The sequence below is a fragment of the Python bivittatus genome, unplaced genomic scaffold, assembly GCF_059951505.1.
Source record: "Python bivittatus isolate LINGU-HERP-01145 unplaced genomic scaffold, Pbiv_v1 ctg000080_np1212, whole genome shotgun sequence".
NCBI classification, from domain to species: domain Eukaryota; kingdom Metazoa; phylum Chordata; class Lepidosauria; order Squamata; family Pythonidae; genus Python; species Python bivittatus.
In genome coordinates, this window is record NW_028277035.1 from 75,801,319 (window position 1) to 75,814,409 (window position 13,091).

At 38.4% G+C, this 13,091-nt stretch overlaps 1 protein-coding gene across 7 annotated transcripts in view; it reads left to right on the forward strand.

Annotated features, from left to right (window-relative positions):
* Window positions 1–13,091, forward strand: part of FOXP1 (forkhead box P1) — a 636,434-nt gene that overhangs the window by 289,974 nt on the left and 333,369 nt on the right. For all 7 annotated transcript variants that reach the window (XM_088134348.1, XM_088134346.1, XM_088134345.1 and 4 more), the window contains one exon: window positions 2,397–2,461. The gene's annotated coding sequence lies outside the window, so the exon portion shown is untranslated. The remainder of the gene's footprint in view (window positions 1–2,396; window positions 2,462–13,091) is intronic.

Sequence of the window (13,091 nt, forward strand, 5' to 3'; positions counted from 1 at the left end):
GAAAAAATTGTACAGTAAACCAATTAAACCAATTAAAACCCCTGATTTCCATAAAAATTAAATGTCTGTTACATTCACTGTATTGTACCTGAAATTAGTACTGTTTATGTCAAATAACTTAGGAAATATTTTATAGTAATGCTGAATGAAGTCTAGGTAATATTATTAGTTTATCCTTGCGGTGAATAAACAGTTTCCCACTTACTGTATACCCAACATGAATTAGAAAACAGCAGATTATTGCGTTTTTTACATGTCTTTTACATAAGAGAAAATGAATTGGATGGATGGATGGATGGATGGATGGATGGATGGATGGATGGATGGATGGATATCCCCTCTCACCTGTATGGATGGCATGTGTCTTCCTCAATCTTGGGTCCTGTACCAGAGGCCTGGGAGTTTGAGGGCTCTGTGCAGTATCTTCGCTGTTCCTAACACTACACTCTTCTGGACAGAGAGCTCTGATGTTATTCCTGGGATCTGTTGGAGCCACTCTCCCAGCTTAGGAGTCACAGCCCCATGTGCTGCTACCACCACTGGAACTTTACTTTCCACATCCTCTCTAGTTCCTCCTTCAGACCCTGGTACTTCTCCAGCTTCTCACAGTCCTTCCTGATTTGCTGTCCCTTGGCACCGCTACATCTATTACCACTACTGTCTTCTGGTCCTTGTCTACTACCATGATGTCTGGTTGATTGGCCAATACCCTAACCCTGCCTGTCTGTCTGGATCTGGAAGTCCCACAGGATCTTAGCGCTGTTAATCTCCACAATCTTCTGTGGAATCTCCCATTTGGACTTGGGAGGGTCTAGCCCATATGCTGTGCAGATGTTCCTGTATACAATGCCAGATACTTGGTTGTACCATTCAGTGTATGATGTTCCTGCCTGCATCTTACACCCTGCCACTATATGTTGGACTGTCTCTGAGGCCTCTCTGCACAGTCTACACCTTGGGTCCTGTCTAGTGTGCTAGACCCCTGCTTCTATGGATCTGGTGCTTAGTGCCTGTTCTTGTGCTGCTATGATCAATGCCTCAGTGCTGTCTTTTAGAGGAATGCTTCCCCTGGAATGTATCTCCCCGCTCCTGGCAACCTCGAAGCTCCATTCCAGAACCTTCCCCGCTCATGCCTTCCATCACAGTTCTTTCCGAGTTGCCTTGATATTAGCCTCCAACCTCATTTTCCAGGGGGTATGTACTGCTGTTCTTCTTGATGCTTCTTAAATAGCCAAGCATCTCCAGGATTACAGAGGCTATAGCATATACCACTTCATTGGTTTGAGTTATGGTGGTAATAGGGATTGTCGTGAGGGCTCTATTGGCATCTTCTAGCATACTAACTGATGGTATTTCTCCACTGAGTCTTGGTGATTGGTCTCAAGGGTTGAGTGTAGCTAGTTTATCCATGATCTTATGCCTCATATCAGCTGCTTTGCTCTGTAATAGAGGGTGTGGCAGTGATGTTCCAGCTTCAGGTGTTGGCTGCACATCCATTTGTTCTTCCAGGTCTTCTTGAGTCTGGGATGTAATATGTAGTTACTCTATCTGAAGTTGTGAGAGCAGCTTCCTCTTCACTATGTTGAATTGGATAACTAGCTATTTCTCAGTGTGGATGTAGGTCTTCTGTCCATCCATAGTTCCCTCATATGTTTCATATATCCCCTCTCATTAGGTCTACTGTTGTAGTAGTGCGTGTGTATGTGTGTGTGTGTGTGTGTGTGTGTGTGTGTGTGTGTGTATATATATATATATATATATATATATATATATATATAAACAATAATACACGGATGATACAGGAGATCCTGGAATTTATGGAAATTATCAATTTGTTGTGTAACTCAAAGCATTAACAAGTAATAACTATGATAAGTAAATAATAAAAGGGTTATCTACGACTACCTTTTGGGGAGGGGTGAACAAAGCAACAACAATAACAAAAACTCTGGTGATAAAAATAAAAGAATAAAAAGATAAAAGAATTAGAATCGGTACATGGATACAAAGAAATGAACCCAAATGTAGCCGTATCTGTGAGAACAAAGGTTTCAGAGTAATATATTCCTTAAGTGAAAATAGATGGCTAGCCAGCAAGATTAGGAAAGTTTGTGCTAAAGAACAAAGTGGGTCTCATCTTCAGAGTTTTCCTTTGCTCCGAAAGACTGTTTTGTTTGCTGAACAAAGCTTCACAGCGGCTGGTACTGATAACTGTCTATCTTGTGACAGTCAACTTTTATTAGCTCTGTCTGAAAATCATTCACCATTAAACACAGTTGGGTTCATTTGTTATTTTGTTTACATTTGCCCTTGTTAATGGTGCCAATGAAAATATCTTCAGTGTTGCCACTAGTTGTGATCAGCCAGACTCATTGTTGTATCCATTTTGTCCACAGGGTAAGAAGACTGACTTTTTGGGTCGGCTGTACCTGAAGATTGCTTGACAGAAGCTTCTAAAAAGGTAAATAAAAATTCATATCTTCTCTTGCCAAATTTTACTGCATCTTACCTTGCTGGTCTGCTTGTCCATAAAAGCACCTTATCACACAGAAATCTGTATCCTTTAAAGTTCCTCAAACTCCCATTTGAATCTAGTGATAAAATAAGCCAGAACGTATAAGTATGATTAAAATCAAATTTACATATCATAACTGTGTTAAAATCACACTTACGCAGTAGAATTCTGTGTATGTTTATGCAAAAGTGGCTTCTGTTTTCAGTGAAAATTGCTTCTTAATGTTAGAGTGGTAGCCTTGCAATTTAGTCCTATGCATATATTTAAAATGAAATGTTTTACAAGTTTCGTTGCTATGTTTAGTTTATGTTATGTCCTAGAATTCTTCCTAGGCTCGCCTGTAAGCAAGTTTGTCACATGCTTTATAGAGCCAGATTGTGGGTACTCAATGGGCAGTCTTTTTCACTAGAAGAAGCAGTGACAAGGTAGTTGGGTTGTACTCCTAAAAAGAGTATCATTCATCCAGTTCAAGCAAATTTAATAAGGCTGAAATCCAAAGTACATTTGTTACAAAGTAAGTTTGATTGAAACCAAGGAGATTTAAGATCCCAAGTTAGTCTGGTAGATTGATTCCTCCTATTCACAACTATTTTTTAAAGTGCTTAATGAGAACCCAAGTGAAACTAATGATACTTTAGAGTATCCTTATTTTACTCTAACTTTGGAATACTTTTAAAATCTGTTTGTGTGTAGGTGTGTCTCTCTCTAATAGTTAAAGATTAAGAGATTTGTCTCGGTAATGGAATCGGCACTGTCTGAAGAAACCTATAGTTTTTCCATTTGTGCATGTAGAAATATTTGCTTTGGGCGACATTAACCTAAAAGTAAGCGCTTTTGTTGTACTGCTTTAAATTGGATCTGAGTATAAGCTAGTGAATTTAGACTGTATGGTAGGAGAGGCAATCTTTGGAGGTCAGCGAGGATACTGGATATTCTCCACAAAAGGCTGTCTGGTGGATATGATCAGAAGGAAAACATCTTTTTACCAGAATAAACACTGGTGAAGTTACTGCTTGCCATCTGATAGACTTTAATATGTTTTCTTCACCGTACCTTTCCTTCATCTTGTTCAAATAAATGAAGCCAGGCAGACAAGGAACTTGATAGACAGAAAGGGATACGTCCACCTGGGCACCATGGTGGGCTACATTATTATATGCTACATGTATTATACTATGTACTACATTGGACTATACTGTATAATACTGTACTACGTTACTATATTACTACAGAGGCTAGCCATGAATTGGAGACACTTGTATATTGTATAATAATCTGCTATAATTTAATTATGATTATGTGATATAATTTTTATAATTTAAAATATTTGGAAAACATCTAAAGTAATATCTTTATATGCAGAATAAGTATAGACTTTTTATGTTTTTATGTTGAGAAAAATATTATTTTGAGAGCTGTTTTGTTTCTTCAAAATAGCATTGTATAGTGAGAGTTCACACAGTCATGATGCATTTATCACCCCTGTGTTGGTTTACATTGTTACTTTGGTTGATGTGCTGATTGAATTAATTGTGGAAGGTGACATCAAGATTTTCAACAGGTTTAAATTAAATGTGAATTGTTGATAAATTTTATAAATGAAATATATTCAAATACAACTGTAATTATGGAGTGAAAAATAAAGATTGTCATACGATAAGATATTCAGAAACCACAAAGTTATTTACCACATATTGCATTTTCCACTTAAGGGACCACTTCAGAGTACTATTTCCAAATTTGACTAACTATGAAACTTAGGTGTTTCAACTTGAGTCAAAGATCTATAGAGCAGAACATAGAAACCATAATGAAGGTCAGTTGCTTGCTTTACACAAGCATGCATTATTTCTTTGATGCATGAAAGGGAAAACATGGTCAGAAAAAACAGTGACAGACAAAGTCTTATCTTCAGCTGAGGTCTGATATACAAATGAGCTTTTGTGAGTCCATCCTGCTTTTTAGTCTCCTTTTGGCCCTAATGTAGCATAGATCATTGATTGATTGATTATGTGCCATCAAATTGGTACAGATCTTAATGACCACATAGATAGATTTCCTCCATGACAGTCTCTCCCTAATCTGGTCCTTCAGGTCTTCTAATGGTGCACCCATTGCCACTGTAACTGAGTCCAACCACCTTGCCACTGGTGGTCGTCGTCTTCTCTTTCTTTCCAAGCCTGGATCATAGTAGCATAGTAAATACTGTGGTATGTTCAGAGGACCTTCACACAATTAAAGCACACATTATGGTTGCGTATAGGCATTAGGATGATAATGGCGTAGTCTCATTCCTTTTAGTTGTACATTTACTAAGATGTTAGCACAGTCTCTGTGTGAGGAGGAACTTGGAAGAAAGCACAGAACTGAACAAAGCAGTGTTCATGATGTTACTCCAGGAACTGTGCTGAGAAAATGTTACATAAATACATGAAGGTGACCTAGACCACATCAGTACTGTCTCTTCTGATTGATGCAGTAACTTTTCTGAGTTTCTGACATATCTTCCCCCCAATCCCAGCTGAAAAAGCCAGATACTGAATCTGGTATTTTGTAAATACAGAATGTATGTACTTTTACTGAGATACATCTCATATTAAATTGATAGATCAATTTCTACCCTCATGCATTCCTCTTAAGTCCTGCCAGGTTGCCTCTTGTGGCAGGGGGTGATGATGTAATGAGAAGAAGGAATAACCTTGAGGAATAGGAGGAAGAGCCACAACCAAGACGACAGTCAGATAAAAGAAATCTGAGTCTGGGCCAGAAACTGTAACCTGAGAAAGCATCTCAGACAAGAGAAAACATCTCAGGCAAGACCTTCCCTTTTCCTCACAAAGATAAAGGGTGGGAGGGGGGAAGCACATTCAGACTTGCAAGATTCTGTTACTATAAACTTATAATAAAAGTAGTATTAGCATGTATGACTTTGGTATCCTAGTTTGGTCTGCCTTGAAGTACTGACAGATTTTGAATGCCAGGAGTGCATGCCAAGAGTATATACTCCCAGCAGGGTCACTCAAGTTATAAACGTCATCCCAGCTGCCCAGCTAAAGCACCCACTGTCAAGCAGCAGTGATATAAAAAGATGTTGGAGGCATATGACCACTTTAGTGACAACAGCAAAGCCATCATTTCATACCAAATGGGAGAAGGCAATGGTAAACTATTCCTGTATATTACCAAGAAAACCACATGGATAAATAATATAAAGTAGCTGATGATATAGTGTCAGATGATGGGGCCCTCAGGTCAGATGGCACTCAACATACCACTGAGAAGAACTGAGGATGTTAGGGGTAGATTAAAGTCTAGTTGCTGATATTGCCATGGAGAAAAGAAAATCCAAAGCTGCAAAGACAGAATTACAGCGGAAACACGAAACATACGAAATATGAACATGAGAAAGCTCAATACAGTGAAAGATTAAATGAATCAACTGTACACTGACATCTTGGGCATCAGCAAATTGAAATGGACTGGAATTGGACACTTACAATCAGATGTTCATGCAATTTACTACTCTGGATATGAAAAACAAGGAATGGCATTGCTTTCATAGTCGGGAAGAATACAGCAAAGACAAGACTCTATTGACAATGCAGTCAATGACCAAATAATATCAATTATTGTTCAGGGATAACCCTTCAGTATGATGGTTATCCACATTTACGCTCTAACCAGTGACCTAGAAGAAGAAGAAGAGGTTGCTGAGTTTTATGGTCAAGTTTAATCTGAAATAGACAGAACATGCAAGCAAGATTTGCTGCTTGTAGTTGGAGAATGGAATGCCAAAGTTGGAAACATTAAGGAGGAAATTTTAATTGGACTGTATGGCCTAGAAGACAGAAATTAAGCAGGAGACTGACTTACAAGTTTGTGCCACTCCGATGATTTCTTCATTGCTAACACAGTCTTTAAAATAACACCTATATACATGGACATCACCAGACACAATACACACAATTTAAATAGACTTATTGGTTTAAGGAGGTGGAAAAACTGAGTTATAACAGCAACAACATGGCCAGGGGCTGGTTGTGGAACAGATAATGAACTGCTTATGAGCAAATTCCAAGTCAAGCTAAAAACAAAAGAACAAAGTCAACCAATTTCCACAATACAATGTTTAGCTTATACCCATCATTTTCAAGGAGAATATCAGGAATCACTTTGAAGTCCTGAACCTCATTGATATGGAACCAGAGGAACTGAGGGATGAAATCAAAAGAAATTATGAAGGATGAATGTAAAAAGAGACTGCCAATGAACAAGAAACAGACGAAAACTAACTGGATGTCAGGTAACAAATAGTGGAAATTGCCAAGAAAAGAGAAGCCAAAGCCAAGGAAAATAAAAAGCTCAAAAAGGAACTTTACAAATAATTTTAGAGAACTGTTAGAAGAGACAAGAAACCATATTACAAACAAACATCTGTACAGACATTGAAGATGGAAACAGACATGGAAAGACAACTGAAGTTTTTCAAAAGTCAGAAGGAAGTTCCAGCCTTGAATTGGTATGCTAAAGGATATCATTGGACAGGTAGTAACTGATTAAAAAAGATTAAAGAAAGGTGGTTTTAAAATTGGAGAAGAAACATCAAAAGCCTATGTTATGCTAATGATGCTACTCTGATAGTTGAAACAATCTGCACACTCCAGTAATGAAGGTCAAAAAGCACAGTAAAAAATGGAACTAAGATTAAGATAAAACTAATGAGAACAGGTACCGCAACCAGCTTTCAGAATGACAGTGAAGACACTGAAGTGGCGGATACCTTCTCCGTTTTATATTTAATCTTAGTCTCATTTTTTTACAACTGTGCTTTAGTGATGAAAGTCAAGGAGTGCAGTGAAGAAAATGAGACTAAGATTAAATATAAAGAAGACTACCAAACTAATGACAACAGTTACAGCAACCAATCTTAGAACTGACAATAAAGATACTGCAGTAGTGTAGACTCCTGAGAATGCCATGGATAACCAAGAAAATAAACAAATGGCTGACAGAACAAATCAATCCAGAATTCTCATTTGAAGCACAAATGACAAGGCTCAAATTATCATATATTTGTCTACATTCTGCAAAGACCCAGCTCCTTCAAAAAGTCCATAATAATGGAAAAGTAGAAGGAAAGAGAAGGAGACAACTAGAAACATGGAGAATGGACTATATTATAGTGGTGATGGGTGTACTGTTGAAAGACCTGAAGATCCAAGCTGGGGACTGATCATCCCAGTGAAGGTCTGTCTATTTGGTTGACACCAACTTGATGGCACATAATCTTTCACCCCCATACATGCATGCTTTGTGCACTTCAGTTGGGTGTATAAAGCCACAATAAAGTTCATTGATACAATGATTGAGTCAGTTAGAAGTGGAAGATTCAAGCCCATTTGTCAGTAAAAGTATGGATGCTGCTGAGGAAATAAATACTCTGTTAAGGTAGTTCTGGAAGTTCTCATAATATTTTTGTGTTCTGGGCTGAAAAATTATGAAACCTGTTTAGAAACGCTTTGTCTGTCTGTCTGTCTGTCTGTCTGTCTGTCTGTCTGTCTGTCTGTCTGTCTATCTATCTATCTATCTATCTGGATTAGAGTAGCCAAGTTATGTTTGTGTGGGGGTTTGTTACATAAAATGAGTGAATAAGTCCTGGGTGTATCAAGCTTCCTTACATAGTATGTCTTTATCAGCAAAACCATTAAAGTGTTGTAAAAGGGATATATGTATACCATACATTTAAATATAATATTAATATGGAATTATTTTTTCTTCTTATTCCATTTTTCCTGCTTTTCATACATTCCACTGTTAAAATGTGTGGAATTTCAAATTTCACAACACACTAACAAAGTAGTAATAAAAACTAAGGTTCCAGGATGTTTTGCTTTTTTTTTAAATACATTCTGGAGCCTTAGTTTTGTAGTAGTAAATACAATTGACAGATTTCTGGATATATTGACATCTTACCATGTAAGTGAGTTCCATGCAATTTTTAAAAACTATATTACATTAATTCTTCATTTTTCTTGTTCTGTTTCTCCAACCAGATGTTTTCAAAATAACTTAGATTACATTACTTATAACCCTTTATTAGCATTCCAGTTATCATAGAAAGTGGGGATGACGGAGCTGTAGTAAAAGTTACTTGGAATCCATAAAGTTGGGGGAAGTTCAGTCTTTTCAAGATGCATCTGGTTTCTACATTGTTAGTTTTACACCACAGCATTAAATGTGAGTGTTCAGGAAGTGCTATATGGATCTTGCTTGTTTGCTTGCAGGTACACAAAATTTACTAAACAAAAATTCACTAGGCAATAATATAACAAATTGAAAACATAAATGTAAAACAAGAATTATGAAAAATAGTGCACAAAAAAACCACAGCAAGAGGTAGAACAGTAGTGAACCAGAGAAAAGCTGCTAGAAAAAGAAAATGCTGGCAAAATGCTTGGGAATATCAAAATGCTGTGGAAAAGATTATAACCAGGTACCAGATGAGTTTCATTATCTGTTGGTGGGGTTGCAGGGGGAACCTTACATACTAGTCAGTGGATATGGGACGGATAAGTTCCTTTAGGTAACTTGGTCACCGACTATTTGGCAGCGGGGGGGGGGTTGTGGGGGGAACCTCACACACTAGTCAGTGGATATGGGCTGGATAAGTTCCTTTAGGTAACTTGGTCACCAACTATTTGGCAGCGGGGGGGGGGTTGTGGGGGGAACCTTACATACTAGTCAGTGGATATGGGATGGTTAAGTTCCTTTAGGTAACTTGGTCACCAACTATTTTATAACACACTGCAGTAACTCAGATAAGATGTTACCAGAGCATGCATGGCTGCTGCAAGATTATCTCTGTCCATATGGAGCTTATAGTTGGTCTATCAGGCTAAACTAATAAGAGGTTTTCAAAGCCACCAAAGGTGTCTCTTTCCTTGGTGGCAACAATTGATTCAGGAATAAAATAAAATGTGAATCTTTAGAAGAAATGCAACTCTTTCCAAAGTAAGATGAATACTTCTTAACCAAATATTCATTCATCTTTGTAAGAGATTAGGTTTAAAATTAGATAATGTAATAGATCAGTCTAATAATAAACTATTATTCAGTAGTGACCCTTTCCTTTTGCAGTGCTGTTCTTTCTGAAATTTGTGACATGCTTACAATTACAGTTACGAGCATTTGTTAAAGACCCACCAGTTAGTCCTTCCCTCTGTGATGGTTGTATGTACAATAGTCCTCGTTTAGCAACTGTTCACAGTTATAACAGTAATGAAAAAGTAACTTTATGACCAATCCTTGCATTTATGACTTTTGCAGGTCTGTCAAGTTTAAGTAAGGTTGTAAGCACAGTCATGGTTTCACTTAGCAATTGCTTTGCTTAATGACTGAGTTGCCAGTTCCAATTGTGGTAGCAAAACAAGGACTACCTGTATGGTACTGCTTGTTTTCATTTTCTCCGTTGCTTTATAAATTGATAGTTATGTTTTTTAATTTTTTTGTACTGTTTTAATCTATGATTAATACTTTGTACTTTAATTGATTGTAAACTTTGAGACACAGTGTTACCTCGGGTTACGATCTTAATCCGTTCCGTGACTCTGGTCGCAACCTGATTTGGTCGCAACCCGAAGCAAATTTTCCCATAAGGTTCAATGTAATTACCGTTAATCCATTCCGGCGTCCGCGGACCACATGTCAGGGGCGGAAAAACGGCCACGGACCACGCGGCAGGGGCAGAAAAATGGCTGCGGACCACGCGGCAGGGCGGAAAAACGGCTGCAGACCACGCGGCAGGGGCGGAAAAATGGCCGCGGACCACATGGCATGGGTGGAAAATGGCCACGGACCACATGGCACGGGCGGAAAAATGGCCGCAGACCACGTGGAACAGGCGGAAAATGGCCGTGGACACGTGTCACGGCGGAAAATGGCTGTGGTTCCGGTTCGTAACCTGAGGCGGGGTTCGTAACCCGAGGTAAATTTTTGCAGCCGGAGCTGGTCGCAACCCGAAAAGTTCGTTAGCAGAGGTGTTCATAACCCGAGGTACCACTGTAAATTATTAAATTAGAGCTGTACTTCAAACCCAATACTCTGTACCAATAAAGGAGAATATACGTAGTTCAGGGTTGAACTGTGGATTCCTCACTACCTATTTTCAGTTTGATGGACAAATATATCAACAAATCAGAGGAACACCCACGGGATTACCACTCTCAGGATTCATAGCAGAGAATGTAATGCAGCGTCTAGAAACTATAGCAATCCCACACATACAACCAAAAAGGATCTGGTATGTAGATGACACCCTTGTCATAATAAAAAGAAACAACTAGAGAAGACACATGAAACAACAACATCTTCAGAGGAATAAAATTCACAAGGGGAGAAGAAAACAACAACATACTACTCTTCCTGGATATCCTCATCACCAGAGGAAATGATGGCAAATTAGAAACTCAAGTCTATCAAAAAACAACCCACGCTTACCAAGTACTCCACTACCAAAGTAACAACCCAACCTCCCACAAGAGGAGCTGTGTAAGAACATTATTAAGATGAGCACAAATGCACTGCAGCAACTCAGGACACCAGAAGAAGGAAACAAATCGCCTATACAACATCTTCCAACAAAATGGATACCCATGCAACTTTATCAAAAAGTGCCTTACCACTTAACCCACTACAGCACAACCAACACAAACTGTGAAAAGGATAACACTGGCATACATCAGAAACATCTCAGAAACAACCAACAGACTATTACAACCACTTGGCATCACTATAGCACACAAACCAACAAAAACCATCCAAAACATCTTAAGCAAACCAAGTGACCCAGTAGCCCAAGAAGAAATAGGAGTCATCTACAACATACAGTGCTGTGTATATGTGCTGTAACAACTACTGTGTAGGACAGACAGGCAGAAGACTAGCAGAGTATCCATGAACACCAACTAGCAGTCAGAAGACACGATTAAAAGTTCTTAATTTGACAACACATGGACAGACCCAACCATAGTTTCAAACTGGGAAACTCTGAGCATCCTAGACCAAGCTAAATCCAAAAATGCTAGGGGAATTCTGAAAGCTTGGCACTCAGACACATCAGCCATCAATAGACACATAGAGATAAACCACATTTATACACCATTCTAAAGAGACAATAAGAAAGCTAAGAAGGAAACAAAAAGACCAGAAAGCATCCTCTCCAGCAGTCTACATCCAGATAAGCAGGCATTAACACCAGACAAACAAGTAGAAAACAATACTCTAATCAAGGAACTACCAAGGAGAAAACCACACCCCCACCAACACTGGCAAGGCAAGCTACTGCATATAAACAGGGAGCAAACCCCACCCCCACTAGCACTGATGACGTTACCTAGTCAAATAATGAAACATCTGCAACCAAACAACCAAGCTCAGAGAGCACCAAGAAGTCCAATACTCTATTTCAGAACTTTTCAGGAAATTCCCTGAATCATTTTGAACTCATTCAGAGGACTGAATTCTGAATGAGATTCAGGAAATAAAAGCTTTACGGTATCCCTTGAGCAGCATGGCAGAACAATAAGTGCAGAGATTTGGAGTTGGTCTTTAATTTTGATTTTCTGTAAATGAAAAGTACATGTCCTGTTTTGGGGGGGATAGCATTTGATGAAATTGATAGAATACTTAATCTCTTCTATAGAGATTAAACCTACTCAGTTTCACACTTGATGGATGCAGAGGGCTTTTTCCTATGTTTGTCTATGCAATGTCTATGCAAACTGCAGTTGCTGTAGGAGGTCCTGTCTAATTATAGAAGGTCAAGTGTAGGTGTTTTAGAGCTGGGCTCCTTTGAGTTTATTTTTAAAAAGAAAGAAAAGTCCCCATAACTTTATTAGAATGAGAAACCCTCCCTCAAGTGCTGTGATTGGAGAGTCCCGGATGAACCATTTCCTGTAGATCTTTAAACCACTTTACTTCTCTTTCATCTCTTTCCAGGCAAATGCTGTTTTTAGAACTGTGCAAAGTATTTGAAAGGGGCCCTTCACAGAGTGCACTGATGCAAAGGAAGAGTCCCTTCTCAAAACATCAACATACCATGTCCTCAAGAAAGCCTGTGTATCTGCTTAAAAAGTTTTCCCTGGTTATTGGCACATTCTCTTAGGCTGGTGTGCTTTGTTAACTGTCCCTTTTGAATGTCTTTTATACTTCTCCATTTTTGTATCTTTTTTGTAGACAGTATCTTCCTTTCTGTAGTACTGAGAAGGTCTGTATTTTTCTCAAATTCTTGTGAAAAATTCCAAACTGGTTCTTGAAATTTTGGAAGGCTTTGCTTCAACTCAGTGAGTAATCAGATTGGTCCAAATGACCCTAAATTTAGAATGTAGAACTCGTCAGAATCCAGCACTTAACTCTAATAACTACTGTATCAATAACTTTTCCATCTTGATTTGATTGAGAATAGAATTGCCCTAATGCTTTTTTCAGAAAATAAAAATATCACATACATCACTTACTAATTAGTATTTGGGCTGGAAATTTACTAACTTTCACCCTGTAGAGAGTAGCCACTAGACCT